Here is a 15,976-nt window from a genome sequence, read left to right as displayed (position 1 = left end):
AAAATCCATCCATTCCAATTTCCCTCCTGCATTAAAACACAAATGCAATTGAAAAAAAAAACATTTGAAACTTTCTACCCCAAAATTGTATGGTCAAAATAAATGTTACACATTAATCTTAGTGTTAAATATGGTAAAATTCTAAATTCTTAATTTCTCTCACACATTTTTTCTGATTTTCCAAAAATATTAAAAAAAAGCCTCATTCTATGAGAAGATTTATATTTCCCATTTAAAAGTTATAGGCATGTCCAATATAACAAAAACCAAAAATCCATCCATTCCAATCTCTTAATCGCTTTGCATGTGTGGGTGTGGGTAAATATTCAAAAAAAAAAAACCTTCATTCTATGAGGAGGTTTATATTTCCCATTTAAACATTGTAGGCAGGCCCAATATAACAAAAACGGAGAATTAAAAAAATCAAATCCATCCATTCCAATCTCTTAATCGACTCTGCGTGTTTCCAAAAATATTAAAAAAACCCCTCATTCTATGAGAAGGTTTATATTTTAGGCGTGTCCAATATAACAAAAACCAAGAATTAAAAAATCTATCCATTCCAATCTCTTAGTCGCTTTGTATGTGAAATCTATCCATTCCAATCTCTTAATCAACTATGCAGGTTTCCAAAAATATTAAAAAAAAAAACCTCATTCTATGAGGAGGTTTATATTTCCAAAAATTAAAAAATCCAAATCCAGCCATTCCAATCTCTAAATCTACTCCGCATGTTTTCAAAAATATTTTAAAAAACCCTCATTCAACAGGAGATTTATATTTCGCAATATAACAAAAACCGAGAATTAAAAAATCTATCCATACCAATCTCTTAGTGGCTTTGCAGGTATGTAGTGGCTTTACGCCAGAACCTGTTTCGGCCTTGAGAACCATAGGGCAAGCAACAGAACGAAACAGTACTTGTGATACATTATTAAAGAGAGTTTCCCTAAATCCACAACTTATATGACGAAGCATTCACTGATTGGTGGATTGATCTATTGCTATACATTCCGAAATTAATCACAGGTCTGAATTGGTGAGGATCAGTTGGACCTGCAATCACAAGTCTGACCAGTACAGAAAGTAACCTTGACTCCTCGCTTTGTCACCTGTGGCATAAAGACAACGGAGATAAATAAAGGAATGACTTCATTTTAATTCCATGCATAAGTTTGGTTTTTCCTGAGAAAATCCCTTCTGTGATCTGACATGAGTTCATATGACTGTATTTATTTAGTTTATAAAACCTATTAAGGAAAATAATCATTCACCACATGACTGTATTTATTTAGTTTATAAAATCTATTAAGGAAAATAATCATTCACCACACTTCAAAACCCTGAATAAAATAAAATAAAAATAACAGATCATTCATTTAGCATTATATTCCTAAAACATATAAGGAAAATTTATCAGACTGTTCATCCAACTGGGAGTACACCAACAGTACATGTATTAATTTCTGAAAATACAAAGCATTAAAATTTTTGTATTAATTTTATGAAAGCAATGGTTGAAGCAAGAAACTACGTTTTGAGAAGAAACCACCAACCCCAGGTACAAACATACTGATTCGAGACGGTTAAAGTGAAATATCAGCCTTTTGTTTGGTTGAAATGTCTAAAATGCACTTCGCTGCTTAAAGTGAAAGATCGGCCTTTTGTTTGGTTGTTTTGCATGTTGGAATAAGCATTTACATATTAATTTTTTGAAAGCAAACCTTGAAGCAAGAAAGGACTTTTAAAGAAAGAAGAAATTAGGAAATAAAATAAAGAAAAATTACCATCAATGCCCTGAACAAAGATATTGATTGAAGAAGGTTAAAGCGAAAGGTCCGCATTTTGTTTCTCTGAAATAACAGTTAAAGTAAAATATTAGTTTTTCGCCTAAATTGCTCTGCATTGTTGTAACAAACATTTTATCTCACTGCCATTTTCTTAAGAAAGGAATTCTCCAAAATATAAAACTTGCCATCAGAATTGCCTGCGTTGCTGTTGGTCATTTTATCTCCATCAAAACTGCATGGCGTCTTTCACTACTTCAAAACTGCCCGGCGTCTTTCACTGAGAGTTTTTGCTATTGACTGCAATTTGGATTTCAGCCCATCAAAAGAATTGCGGTCCAAGTATTGTGATAGAGAGCTCATAGTTTTTCCCAGCCTTCAATTGATGACCCGAAGCCCAAGCGAAGCCAAGACTAATCAAATTTGTGCTCGTAAGGCGGTTATGGAGTTGCTCAGCATAATCGAACGGTTCAATCGTTTAACATATCATGTAATGGTGCACAATAATGACACGTAGGCTGGAGCAAAGTGTTTTTCCAGAGGGAACGCTAACTAATACAATTTTAATTTTTCAAAATGTTAATTTAAATATGATTATTCCTTTAGATAATTTTCGGCAAAATCACATAATCAATTTTTTGTCGATGCTTTTCGAACCAACCAGTGTGGTTCATCGTCACGACAAGTTGAAGAACTAACATGGATGACCTATTAATAATATAATTAGTGATTTGACTAAGACCTTTGGTCAAAATTAGTTGTTGGCATTATAGCCATTGGAGTCTCTGCACACTCTATTTAATCACGCTCAGCCAAGTTAGTTCTTCAACTTGTCCTGACGATGAACACACTGGTTGGTTCGAAACCCGTAGACAAAAGATTGGTTATGTGATTTTGCCAAAGATTATCTAAACAACGTTATGGATCACAGAAGTCTAAATTCCTTAATGATTATTCCTTTTAATAAAATATTTAACTAAATTTATTAATTAAATAAAAAAGTAATTACTCACCGCTCTTAAAACACTAATTATCAATACATTGGTACAACTCAAATAAAAATAAAAAAACACATAATAGTAACTTAAAGACCCATGAAAATGTCGAGGAAGGAGCGAGCCCCTCGGTTAATTAATTAATTAACCGTGCCACTCAAATAACAACTTACTATTTATAAAATGATCTGTACAACAACGTTGGCACAGTTGCTCCTCTACCCCGGCATCCAACTGCAGTTTGGGACATTCTCTAGCACCAATCTTAAACAACGTCGTTACAATGTTGGATGCCTTCCACCTCCTCTAAGTCGGAACACCCTTTAATGTATAGTTCTTCAAGCTTTTCCAGCTGCCCCAATCCCCTTATGTTCTTCAACTTCACATATAATTTTTTTAAAATATTTAATTAAATTTGTTAGTTAAATAAAACCATGAAAAAAGTAATTACTTACGGCTATTAAAACACTAATTATCAATACATTGATACAAGTCAATAAAAATAAAAAACACATAATAGTACCTCCAACAGCCATGAAAATGTTGTGCAAGGACCGAACCCCTCGGTTAATTAATTAATTAACCGTGTCACTCAAAATTGCGCCCACCAACAACGTTGGCGCAGTTGCTCCTTTACTCCCGCATCCAACTGCAGTTTGGGACATTCGCTAGCAACAATCTTAAGCAACGAGTTACAACCTGGGATGCGTTCCACCTCTTCTAAGTCGGAACACCTTTCAATGCCTTCCACCTCTTCTAAGTCGGAACACCCATGAATGAATAGTTCACTAAGCATTTTCAGCTTCCCCAATCCCCTTAGGTTCTTCAACTTCACACATCTTGTTGCATTCAACTTACCCAGACGTATGCAGTGTTGGATGCCCTCCAGCTCCTCCAACTCCGAACAACTTGCAACCTCTAGGGATTTAAGCTCTGTCAACTGCCCCAATCCCCGTATGCTTTTCAACTTCACACATCCAGTTGCATCCAACGACCTAAGAGATATCAATGTTTGAATACTGGGCAACTCCTCCAATTTTATGCAATCCCTAATGTTCAGGTATTGAAGTTTTGCAGGACCATGAATTTGATCTATTCTGCTCAAATTATGACACCCACTAAATGATAGATGTATGAGTGTATTTGGCAATTTTCCAACCTCCACCAGATTATTGCAGCTCTCTATTGAAAGATGTCGGAGGTTGCAGCAAACCCTTTCAGCAAATGATACCTCTGATATCCCTGTCTGAAACTTCTAACTTTTGGAGCCGCGGAAGTATCTGAGAATCATTCAAAGTTCCCCTTTTTCCTATGACGATCTCCTCCTTCAACGGCAGTTCGCGTATCAACGGACACCACAATACTTTCAACTCAGTCAACTGAGTCAACCGTCCAATAGAAGTCGGCAACGCGTTCAAGTGATAGCAGCTTACTATTACTAATTCATTCAAGTTACTCAAGTCGCCTAGCAAAGGCGGCAAACGTTTCAATTTTTTGCAGTCGTATATAAACAATTCCTTCAAGTTCTTCAAGTGATATAGTGAAGACGGCAGCACGTCCAGCAAAGGCCATCCTCCTAGATGCAGAACTTCCATACAGCTGAGCTCTCCAATTGCACTGGGCAATTCTTTCAAATTTGTACCAATCAAAAGTAACTGTTCAAGGGACCTCTGATGTGCCACTTGTGAAGGGAGTACTTCAATCTCTCCACAGCCACTGAGATCTATGTACTTAAGCGTACTTATATTTCCTAGAGTTTCTCTTTGCAAGCTTAATTTAAAGCACCTCCCCAAATCAAGATGCTGGAGTTTAATTAATTTACAAAAAGAATCTGGCAGTCTCTCCAAAGTCCAGCACTCAAACAGGTCGACGTGCTGGAGATTAGTTAATTCACCAAAAGATTCTGGCAGGCTCTTCAAATCGTGGCATCTAGACAGCTGAAGGTGTTGGAGTTTGGTTAATTTACCAAAAGATTCTGGCAGGCGATCCAAAGCTGTGCAATAATTCAGCTGGATGTGTTGGAGTTCGGTTAAATTACCGAAGCAGTTCGGCAATGCCTTCATTCTTTTCCATCCCTCCAACACCAGTACTTTCAACGACCGCAGAAAACAGAATTCTTCTGGCAATTCTGTGATAGGGACATATTCATTCCGGTCATAACTAATAACAATCCGTTCTAGGTGGTTTAGCTGCCTTATAGACTTTGGAATGTCCGAGAGGGGAGCCTCAATCTCCAACTCCCTCAACTGTAAAGGTGGCTGCAAAATGTTCAGAAAAAATATAAAAATATCATCTTTCTCATTAAAAGAAACCCTGAGAACATATACCATGTGCTACAATATCAATAGCTAGTAAACACAAACTTTAATTCATAAAGTGTCAACTTTAATTCAAAAATCCTAATTTACCTCCAATTCCTCTTCCCACAATCTTTTCAACTTGTACCCTACAATTTGCAGAACCCTTAAATTTTTCATAGGAATCGAGGGAGGCAGGGAATGAGTAGTCCATGTATGCGAGGTCCAGCGCAGCCATTTGAGATTTGGAGAAGACACCTTTGTCAAAATGCGTTCCATGAGATCACATTCGGCGTCAAGAAATTGCAAACTCCTCATACGAATACGGTCATCTACTTCAGTGTATTCACCGTCTTCATCTTCACCATAAACTATTCTAACTCCTCGCACGTCTGTCATCTGTCCATTGTGGAAACATGACAGCTATTACCCATTCCTTTTGCAAAATGATGGAGAATTTAGAAAACAGAAAACAATTGAAAATTCAGAGGATCGAATGGTTTAACACTTACCCGTGATTTCCGTGACAAATCATCATTGTCCTTCTTTGTCCAACGCCACAGCCGACGCGGCAATCCTGGACCTTTGGCAAGTTCTCTTGCCACGTCTATGACGTGATCGTGCATTTTTATCCTTTTTTCACGATCCACGTCTACTAGAGATCTGTCCACTATATTTTGAAACCCACTCTCCCCCACTATTCTTATAACCCTATCCCTGTCTTCTCCTATGAAAAAGCAGGCAGTATCCAAGAATATCTCTTTTTCCTCCTCCTCCAGATCGTTATAACTGATTTGAAGTATTTGTTTTATTCCACTGGGTAGCGGTTTATTCAATTCTTCTTCCCAGACATGTTTGTCTTTTCCTCTTAGACGTGCCCCAAATACCTTTAAAGACAAAGGCAGACCACCACAGGCTTCTACGAACTTATTTACCAAATTTTCAAATCCTTGAGGTGGATAGGACTGGTTGAAGGAATGGGAACAGAAAAGCTCAAGGGAATGTTCTTCATTAAGGCCGGTTAGGGTATATATGGACTCCTCTTCTACATTTGAGTTTATGAGAACCTGTCTGTTCCTAGATGTAATCAATATTAAGCTGTCAGGGTGAATTACACTCTGACGTGGCAAAAGTTTATCAACCTGATCTTTATTATCTACATCATCTATAACTACTAAGGCTTTATATGATGAGAGATGCTTCCTGATCAACGCTGTACCTTCAGCATCATCCTTAACTTTTTTTATTTGCACATCTGTTACTTTCAACATCCGAAGAAGTTTTTTCTGCAGCAGAATTAAATGATTACCTACAGCATCTTTAAAATTAGAGAGGAAACAGGATCCACTATAATCTGACTTTTTCCTATTGAAGAATTCGGTTGCTAACGTGGTCTTCCCTATACCACCTAACCCCACTATTGGGAATTTTTCTGCTAAAATCCCAAAAACAAAATTCAACAGAGCAGAACAATGCTCTGATACCATGTGTTGGAATTTTCTGATAAATCCCATAACAAACAGACAAAAATCGCACTCTGTTTTTACACAGAAAAACAGAAAAAATTCGCTTGCTGGAAACGGTGTTTCAGCAACACAGTTTTTTTTTCACAGTTGCTGAAACAGGTGTTTCAGCAACGGTGTTTCAGCAACGTAAAAATTTTTCAGTTGCTGTTCGTGGTGTTTCAGCAACAGTGTTTCAACAACAGGAAATTTTGACGTCACGTATTTTTTTGAGTTACGCGCTGTTTCAGCAACTAAAAATTTTGACGAAATAACTTTTGGTGAAACAGAAACGCACAGAAAGGAATTTCTTTTTATGAAAGTAAACCAACACATAAAACTAAGTCTTCCTCACGTAGAGGGATCTTCCTAACAGATTACAACAGGAACACTTCAGTTCCAGAAAACATTTATCTCAGAAAATTTCAGCACTGCTGTGCAATACAAAAAAAACTTACAAAACTGCACTTTGTGCATTTCACTGTTCTGGAAATATTTTTCTTCCTCTTCACGCTGCTGCGTGCTTTCCTATGCTCTGTGTGATTCTTCAGCTGCTGCTGCCTCTTCTACTAACTACTTCTACTTCTTTTCAATCCATGCACTACTGTGCAAAAGGGCTTCATTCATGTGAGCTCATGTTGCTGCACATTCTTCTTTAAAAACACAGAAATTACATTCCATCGCTGCTGCGCTATATTGCTAAACTCTTAACACTGCTGTGTGCTGCGTTTCCATATTCACTAACAGAAAACTATACTCACGCTGCTGCGTGCTCTCCTCTGCTCTCTATCTTTCTCTTATGTATTTTAATTCTGTTTCTGTTTCTATTTATAGTGCGGGAAAGGTTCTTCACCGCCTTAACTTGCTGATGAAATATCTGTTGTTCATAATTAACAGATTTGATTTCTTGCTGTATTTCTTGAGTCGGTTGCGCTGAAACCCAAGACTGATAAGTGTTGCGGCTGGTACTTTCCTTCTCGGCCATGCTTCTTCTTTAATGCTGTTTGGTGAGCTGTTATGGCGCAGAGCCCAGATCTGATCTTCCTCCTCCTTTGGGAACACAAACAAGCAAACGGTGAAAAGATGGTAATAGCGGTGATTTAACAGATCGGGGGGAAAATGTGGGGCGCCGGATAAAGACAAATGAATAAAGTAAAACAGTTGTTGCTGCTGCACAGCATTTGGAATTAATATTCCAACACTCCCCTTTTAATTTCAACTGCTGGGCGTTCAATCATACCCAGACACTTCCTCACATAGAGGAATTCACCAACTGCTTTTGATGCAGTTCCACAACCAATTAAAATTGTCTTCCTCTTAATAGAGGGATTTACCTAAGACTGTGCTTAAGAGCACCTTCCTCATGACAGAGGGGTTCACCATAACAATGTGCTGAAGAGCACCTTCCTCTTGCCAGAGGGATTCACCTGTGACTATGCTGAAAAGCATCTTCCTCTCAACAGAGGGATTCACCAAGGACTATGCTGAAAAGCATCTTCCTCTCAACAGAGGGATTCACCAAGGAACGCTTCAGTTCCACAACCAATTTCTGTTATCTCAGAAAATTACAGTTTCAGCCACACAGGCTGTTGCTGAAACACGTGTTTCAGCATCTGGCAGACAGTTGCTGAAACACGCCTGTAGAATGCATTGCTGCTCCAAAACACAGCGAGAGCATCTTCCTCTTAACAGAGGGATTTCAACATGCCTGCTTCAGAGGCACTTCAATCTGTCCAAATTGACACTACTGTGTCTGCCTGATATTTTACACTGCTGTGTGTGAAAATATCTTCATTCGCATTGCTCTTCACAATGGCACTCAGGGTGCAATATGCACTACACTGCTATTCATTACAGACTCTGTCTTCTCCTGAAAAACATTACACTGCTGTGTGTAAAACTTTCAATACATTTATGCTGCTGCATATTCCATTACAAAACTTTATCTCAGCAACCCTATCTCAGCACTGCTGTTTCAGCACTCTGTCTCAGCACTCTGTTTCAGCACTGCTGTTTCAGCACTGTTTCTATCACTGCACTGTTGTGCATAAAATAACTTCTCAAATTGCTCTTGCGCTGCTGCGCATTCCTTTCACATTTAACAAAAAAAATACGCACTGCGTGCTCCCCTTCATTGATTACACTCGCACTGCTGCTGTGCCATTACCTTTCATTTCTTCAACAAAAAATTTCATGCTGCTGCATTTTCTTATGCACTTCTGTCCATACCCATAACCATAGAATCTGTCATCCCTGGGTTTTTATTTGCTGCTGCGTTGCCTCTGCAATTTGCATTGTCGCTGCCTTTTGTTTCATCATACTGCTGTGTGCCCATACTCTTGGCACTTCATTCTCCACAAAAAAATAACACAGGCTGCTGCCTTTTCTTTTTACACCCTTGCTTCACACAATCTTCAGCTTCATTTTTTTAATTACACAATGCACTGCTGTGCAATTCCTTTGGCTTTCTGCTGCCACTCACATTTTCATTCACCCATGTGCATTAAAAATCTGCTTTCCTTGTTTTTCTTTATGCATTTCTTTGCATGTTGCATTGCATATGAAGAAAAACATTACATGTTTTTACTGCTGTGTATTGTACTCACTCTGTTGTGAGTATGTTCTCTCACATTACATAGAAGGAAACTACCTTCCATTGCTTATGCATTTCAATGCATGTGCTCCATAACAAAAATTTCCAAACTGCTGTTTTGTGTTCTGTCTTCCCACTGCTGTGAGGGTCTTCTTGCTTTGCATACTTTTCTTCTCTGCTTCTATGGCAGATTTAACTTCATATCTTTCTCTTATGAAAAGGTCTTCATCAAAGAGTGACTGTTAAGACAGTTCAACAACAAAAATTACAAGCTCCCCTTTAGTGTATGCTTTATCTTCCTTCAGCAGAATCTTCTCAAAAGAAATTTAGATCCACTGGGGAGTTCAAGAGACTTTCAGACTGTATTTCCTTCCTTCTCCATACTTGTTTAACTTTCTTCTTTTGCATGGGTCTAGCTTGTGTAAGAGCCCATGTCAAGTTACAATCTCGTGCCATATGCCCAATGTTATGACACTTGAAACATTCAACATTGTTCATGAATAAGAATTCATGATTTCTTCTTATGAAATTATTTCTTGGAGATTTTCGGAGACCACAACATTTATCTCCATGAAATGCTCTACAGTCTTTTGCCATATGACCAAAGTTTGAACAAGCATAACAATAACCAAAAAATGAACTTTGGTACCTGGGAGATGGAGTTTTCCTTGATGTACTTCTGAAGCCTTGCTGCCTTGAAATCCTTTGATGATCACCATTGCCTCTTGCCTTTTTGCCATCAGCTACATTTCTTCTTGGAGCTGATTTTCTGCTTGGAGCAGGATTTCTTCTATTGCAGCCTTCATTTTTCTCCTTGCCTTTGCTGGAACTAGGAGCATCACCATCTCTTTCTGGCTTCTTCACATCTCCTTTGCTTAAGGCATCCTCATACTTGTTTGAGGGTTCACCTACATACCCAAGTCCTGATTTATCATATGGAGATCTGTGATAGCTGAGCATATCATCCAAGGCTTGAGAGCTCTTCATGATCTTGTTCATCCCTTCAACCTTCTTCCTGAGGAGGACAATCTCTTCTTCTAACTTTTCACATTCATTATTTTTCTTTGCTAGTTGTCCCTCAGTTTCTTCCTTGCTACGAGTAGCTTCAGCTGCTACTATTTTAAGGGAGATAATATCAGACTTCATTTTGGAGATTTCTGCTTGACTGCTCTCCATTTTCTTCTCAGCTTCTTGTGCCTGCTTTCTAGCTTCTTGTATTTCAGACTTAAGGGAGGAAACCTCTACCTTGTACTGTCCAATCTCTTCTACAAGTTTGTTCACTCTCTTGTGTCTTTGTTCAAGTTGACTTGACAAGACATCTGCCTGCTTCTTTGCTTCATTCAGCTGATTTGTCATGGATATGACTTCTTCATGATGTTTCCTCTTGCTTTCATCAAGTTCCTTCTTAAGCTTGGCAAGCTCTTCATCCCTTTCTTTTACTTGAAGCTTGATGAGGTCAAGCTTTTCATTCTCAGCTTCTATGATGGGTTCTTCTTGACTCATTGTCATGGTCAGTGCTCCCTTTGCATGAAGGTCATGCAGTCTGTCCCAAATATCCTTTGCTGATGTATATTTTCCAAGATTCTTCTTCACTGAATCAGGGAGACCATCCAAGATAGTCTTTGCTGCTTGTGCATCATACTCCATGGATTCTTTATCCATATTGCTGTCATCAATCACTGACTCCCAGACTTCAATCCCTTCAAACATTAGGAAAGCCCTCATCTTTATTTCCCATACATCAAAGTTTCCATCAAACTTTGGAACCTCAAATACAATGCTTTCAAACAGATTGCCTTCTAGTTTAGTAGAGGGGGGGGACACATTTTTAACAGGCCTGGAGGCTTTCTTCTTTGATCTTGCCATTCTTAACTATTTTTAAAATCCCTGACTGTGTTTTCAACAACAACACAGAAAATTATTCTGAGAAATACCTGGATCCTTTCTTGGCTGAGTCTTCACACTGCTGGAGAAGTTGCTGCTGCAAGAAATCTTCCTTCAGCTTCTTTGACACTTCAAAGAGCCTGGACTAGCTCTGATACCACTATTGGGAATTTTTCTGCTAAAATCCCAAAAACAAAATTCAACAGAGCAGAACAATGCTCTGATACCATGTGTTGGAATTTTCTGATAAATCCCATAACAAACAGACAAAAATCGCACTCTGTTTTTACACAGAAAAACAGAAAAAATTCGCTTGCTGGAAACGGTGTTTCAGCAACACAGTTTTTTTTTCACAGTTGCTGAAACAGGTGTTTCAGCAACGGTGTTTCAGCAACGTAAAAAATTTTCAGTTGCTGTTCGTGGTGTTTCAGCAACAGTGTTTCAGCAACAGGAAATTTTGACGTCACGTATTTTTTGAGTTACGAGCTGTTTCAGCAACTAAAAATTTTGACGAAATAACTTTTGGTGAAACAGAAACGCACAGAAAGGAATTTCTTTTTATGAAAGTAAACCAACACATAAAACTAAGTCTTCCTCACGTAGAGGGATCTTCCTAACAGATTACAACAGGAACACTTCAGTTCCAGAAAACATTTATCTCAGAAAATTTCAGCACTGCTGTGCAATACAAAAAACTTACAAAACTGCACTTCTGTGCATTTCACTGTTCTGGAAATATTTTTCTTTCTCTTCACGCTGCTGCATGCTTTCCTCTGCTCTGTGTGATTCTTCAGCTGCTGCTGCCTCTTCTACTGCTCTTCTCAATCCATGCACTGCTGTGCAAAAGGGCTTCATTCATGTGAGCTCATGTTGCTGCACATTCTTCTTTAAAAACACAGAAATTACATTCCAGCGCTGCTGCGCTATATTGCTAAACTCTTAACACTGCTGTGTGCTGCGTTTCCATATTCACTAACAGAAAACTATACTCACGCTGCTGCGTGCTCTCCTCTGCTCTCTATCTTTCTCTTATATATTTTAATTCTGTTTCTGTTTCTATTTATAGTGCGGGAAAGGTTCTTCACCGCCTTAACTTGCTGATGAAATATCTGCTGTTCATAATTAACAGATTTGATTTCTTGCTGTATTTCTTGAGTCGGTTGTGCTGAAACCCAAGACTGATAAATGTTGCGGCTGGTACTTTCCTTCTCGGCCATGCTTCTTCTTTAATGCTGTTTGGTGAGCTGTTATGGCGCAGAGCCCAGATCTGATCTTCCTCCTCCTTTGGGAACACAAACAAGCAAACGGTGAAAAGATGGTAATAGCGGTGATTTAACAGATCGGGGGAAAAATGTGGGGCGCCAGATAAAGACAAATGAATAAAGTAAAACAGCTGTTGCTGCTGCACAGCATTTGGAATTAATATTCCAACACCCACGATCCCAAAGATCCGAGGTTTTTCGTTCTGCTGTCGCTGCAATAAAAAAGATTCAAAAGCTGTCACCTTCTCATCCAAACCTCGTGCATTTTCAGGCACGTCCCGGTCTAAGGCTAGTGTTTTCACCCTTTTTAACACCTCAACAACCACCTTCTCTAGTAGTTCCCCCTCATCTCTGCTTATTCACAAGAAAATAAATAAGATTAATGAGAAAAGGAAACCTAGGTTTATAACATGTAACACAAAATAATACAATAGCCAGATAGGAGTTTGATTTCTCACCCATTACACTCTGTCAGCTCAAAACCGCTTATATCTGCCACTTCTGAAAGAGCATTTCTCCATTTTTCAATCGTGCCGGGCTCGTACCGCAACTTTCTTTTACGAGTTCCAGGGATAATATCAGTCTTCTTTTCCAGTGTCTCCAGGGCTTCAGCATACGTTCCTTTTTTACCCCGGGTCCGCCTAAGGTCGGCAGGCTTCACGCGGTAGAACACTGGAATTATGGCTGGAATTATGGGCTTCTCTACTTTCGTTGTGTCCAACATCTGGACCAGCTCATCTAGGCACCATCTTGAACTGGCATATCCCGGGGAGAAGATGGCCACATGAACAGAGGCCGATGAAATGGTCTCCCCGTCGTAGTTCAGGCTGATCTAAAAAGACTCTCAGCTGATGTGAACGAAGCCACCTAAAGAGACAGCTGGCAAGAGTTTTCTTTGTATCCCGACCATGATGGCTAATAAACACATCGTGATCCGAATTAGCAGAAGTGGAGCTGGAGGATTGAGCCATTGCAGTTTGGAAAATAGAATTGGAGGTGATCGGAAGGATGTTCAATGCTACCGAAGCAGCTTGCAAGGAAGGATTTGAGCTACCGACTCTACGAATCTCAAAGCACAGAAATTTTAGAATGAAAATTTTGGTACGCGGAGAAATTTATAGAAATTAAACCCTGAGAGATCTATAATCCCACCGATCAATAGAATAAGCCGAGCGCTTTTTTAGGGGTCATGTTTCTACGCGTTTTCCACCGGCCAATAGAATAAACCGCTCACTCTTTCAACGCTCATTTTTCCACGCGTTTTCCACCGGCCGATAGAGTAAACCGCGCTCTTTCAAAGGCCGTGTCTCGACGCGTTTTCCACTGGCCAATACGATAAACCACGCGCTCATGTCTCAAAGCGTTTTCACTGGCATCAACCTGTGCAGGTGAAGTGGTGAACTGAATAGGCTGTACAAAGATGTGAGAGAAGTAAATAACTAGTTTTGGAATTTATTTGCAAGAAGGTGTTTATAAGTAAAGGAGAAAAAAAATTAAATGTAAAGCACTTCAAAAAAATTACTAAATTAAATTTTAAGTGAAATTTGTCAGAAAAATTTACAAACAATTTTATAATTTTTTTAAATTATTAAATAAACAAATATCTTTAAATTAATAAATCTTTTAAATTATTAAATAAACAAATATGTTTCAATTAATAAGTCTTATCACAGGCAAAAGTATAATTACTTTCCATCCTTGAGATCTTTTAATAATTATATGTTATTTAAACAATTTTAAATATCTAATCTTTAATGACTAGAAGGTTTTTTATTTGATATACAAATTTTTTATTTATTAAACCAGATGAATAATAATTTTTGAGTGTATGTTTTTGTTATCCATAGTATTTATTAAAAAAAATTAAGAAAAATCACATACTAATTTTTTAAGAATTCAAAATTATTTAGTGTGATTCATAATTAAAATTTAGATAAATAGACTGATCTAAATAAGGAAATAAATATTATAGAGATACAAATAAATAAGATAAAAATAAATAAATATTATTTTATACCAAATTGAATGTTAAAGAAAAATCACCATATTTAATTCAAAATAAAATGTTAAACCATTTAAAAAATAATTAATGAAAAAATAAAATACAACAAAAATAAATAATGACAAAAATAAAATAAAATAAAATATATTATCATTATAGTAAAAATATATATATATATATATATATATATAAGTGGAATAATCTCTATAATAAACATAAAATAAAATAAGGCTACAAGAATCATTAAAAATAGATAAATAAATAAAGTTATAGGAATTAAAAAAAAAAAAAAAAACAACAACACCCAGGGCACATGGGACAGATCCAACAACTACTAATCTTCCACTCATTATCACTATTCAGATTTTTTGACCTTCTCTTAATCTTGACGACTTCCCTAAACTTTCAGTCATGGAAGTGATCAATCCTTGCAATGACATTGGACTCCTCTAAACAAATGTGGTGTTTTTTCTTCCCACTATGCTCAGCCACAGCTAAGGAGCGAGTTCTATAATGTCTAATATTGGCAGCGTGCTCTTGAATCCTTTGATTTATGGATTGGCCAATTTCTTCAATGTAGGGTATCCCACATGAGCATGTGATTATATAAACACCTTTAATGTTCTTTGGGTCCATCGGGTCTTTTACGTATTTTAGGGAGCTAAGAATGGTATTAAGGGGTCTAGAGGTGGAAGAGATCCTATGCTTCTTAAGAATCCTAACAATCTTGTCGATGTTCCCTTGGATAAAGGAAAGTTGAAAATTGGGAACCAATTCTCTAGCCTCATTCCTAATTTTCAAACCTTTGCTCACATTAAGAAAGCCTTGAGACATTAATGTTTACTATTACCATTATTCTCAAAAACTTTAAGGAAATGAGTTTTCTCATTGTGCAAGTGGTCTTCATAAAAAACCCTAAAAGCACGAGTAGCCAACATGTTGAGAACCCCCATATTTTGAGCAGGATAATGATGGGAATTGGCATGAAAATATTGTTTTGTATGGATTTTGTCCCTAAAGCCCTGATGAGAGAAGGAAGCATCATCTTTCTTGGAAATAAGAGCTTGACTAATTGATGGAGCTTGACTAATTGTTTAGATGTTAAAGAAACATATCTAACTTATCATGACCATGGGGCCAGATGAGGAAGGTATCATCCATGAACCTCTTACAAAACTTAGGTCGTAATTGAGTTGAAGCCAATGCCTTGGATTCGAAATTTTCCATGAAAAAGTTCACTACAACTGATGGGAGCGGAGAATCCATGGCAATACCATAGGTCTACTTGTAAAACTCGCCCTCAAAGCTAAAAAAGGTATAGGTAAAACATGTCTCTAACAACTCCATAGTATCCCGATGAAATAATATGATTGATTACTTCAATAAGCTAATGAGGTAAGAGAGATCTCTAAGAAAATATAATTTACTATACTTTCCTTTCTTTTATATGTATTATAGAGGTTATTCCCCTTCTTCCTTTTTTTCATTTGTAGATATATATATGTGTGTGTGTGTGGAATTCCTATATATGTTTATATATTTCCTTTATTCATAATTATAGTCATTATCTATATATATATATATATATATATATATATATATATATATAATGTTGTATTTTATTTTTTTATTAATTGATTTCTTATTTACTAAT

The 15,976-nt window shown here is 37.4% G+C and overlaps 1 long non-coding RNA gene across 1 annotated transcript in view; it reads right to left on the bottom strand.

Moving 5' to 3' along the window:
- Positions 1-792: 792 nt before the first annotated feature.
- Positions 793-15,976, bottom strand: part of LOC149211631 (uncharacterized) — a 58,186-nt gene continuing 43,002 nt past the window's right edge. Inside the window, exons 4-5 of the long non-coding RNA XR_016250718.1 lie at positions 1,788-1,853; positions 793-1,112 (exon numbers count right to left, since the gene is read on the bottom strand). This is a non-coding gene — a long non-coding RNA (uncharacterized LOC149211631). The remainder of the gene's footprint in view (positions 1,113-1,787; positions 1,854-15,976) is intronic.

This window comes from Pinus tabuliformis, chromosome 1_1, assembly GCF_031772625.1.
Source record: "Pinus tabuliformis cultivar Carrire ecotype Pingquan chromosome 1_1, CPIR1, whole genome shotgun sequence".
Classification (NCBI taxonomy): Eukaryota; Viridiplantae; Streptophyta; class Pinopsida; order Pinales; family Pinaceae; genus Pinus; species Pinus tabuliformis.
Note: the sequence above shows the minus strand (reverse complement) of the source record. Positions and strands in the feature narration are given on the sequence as shown.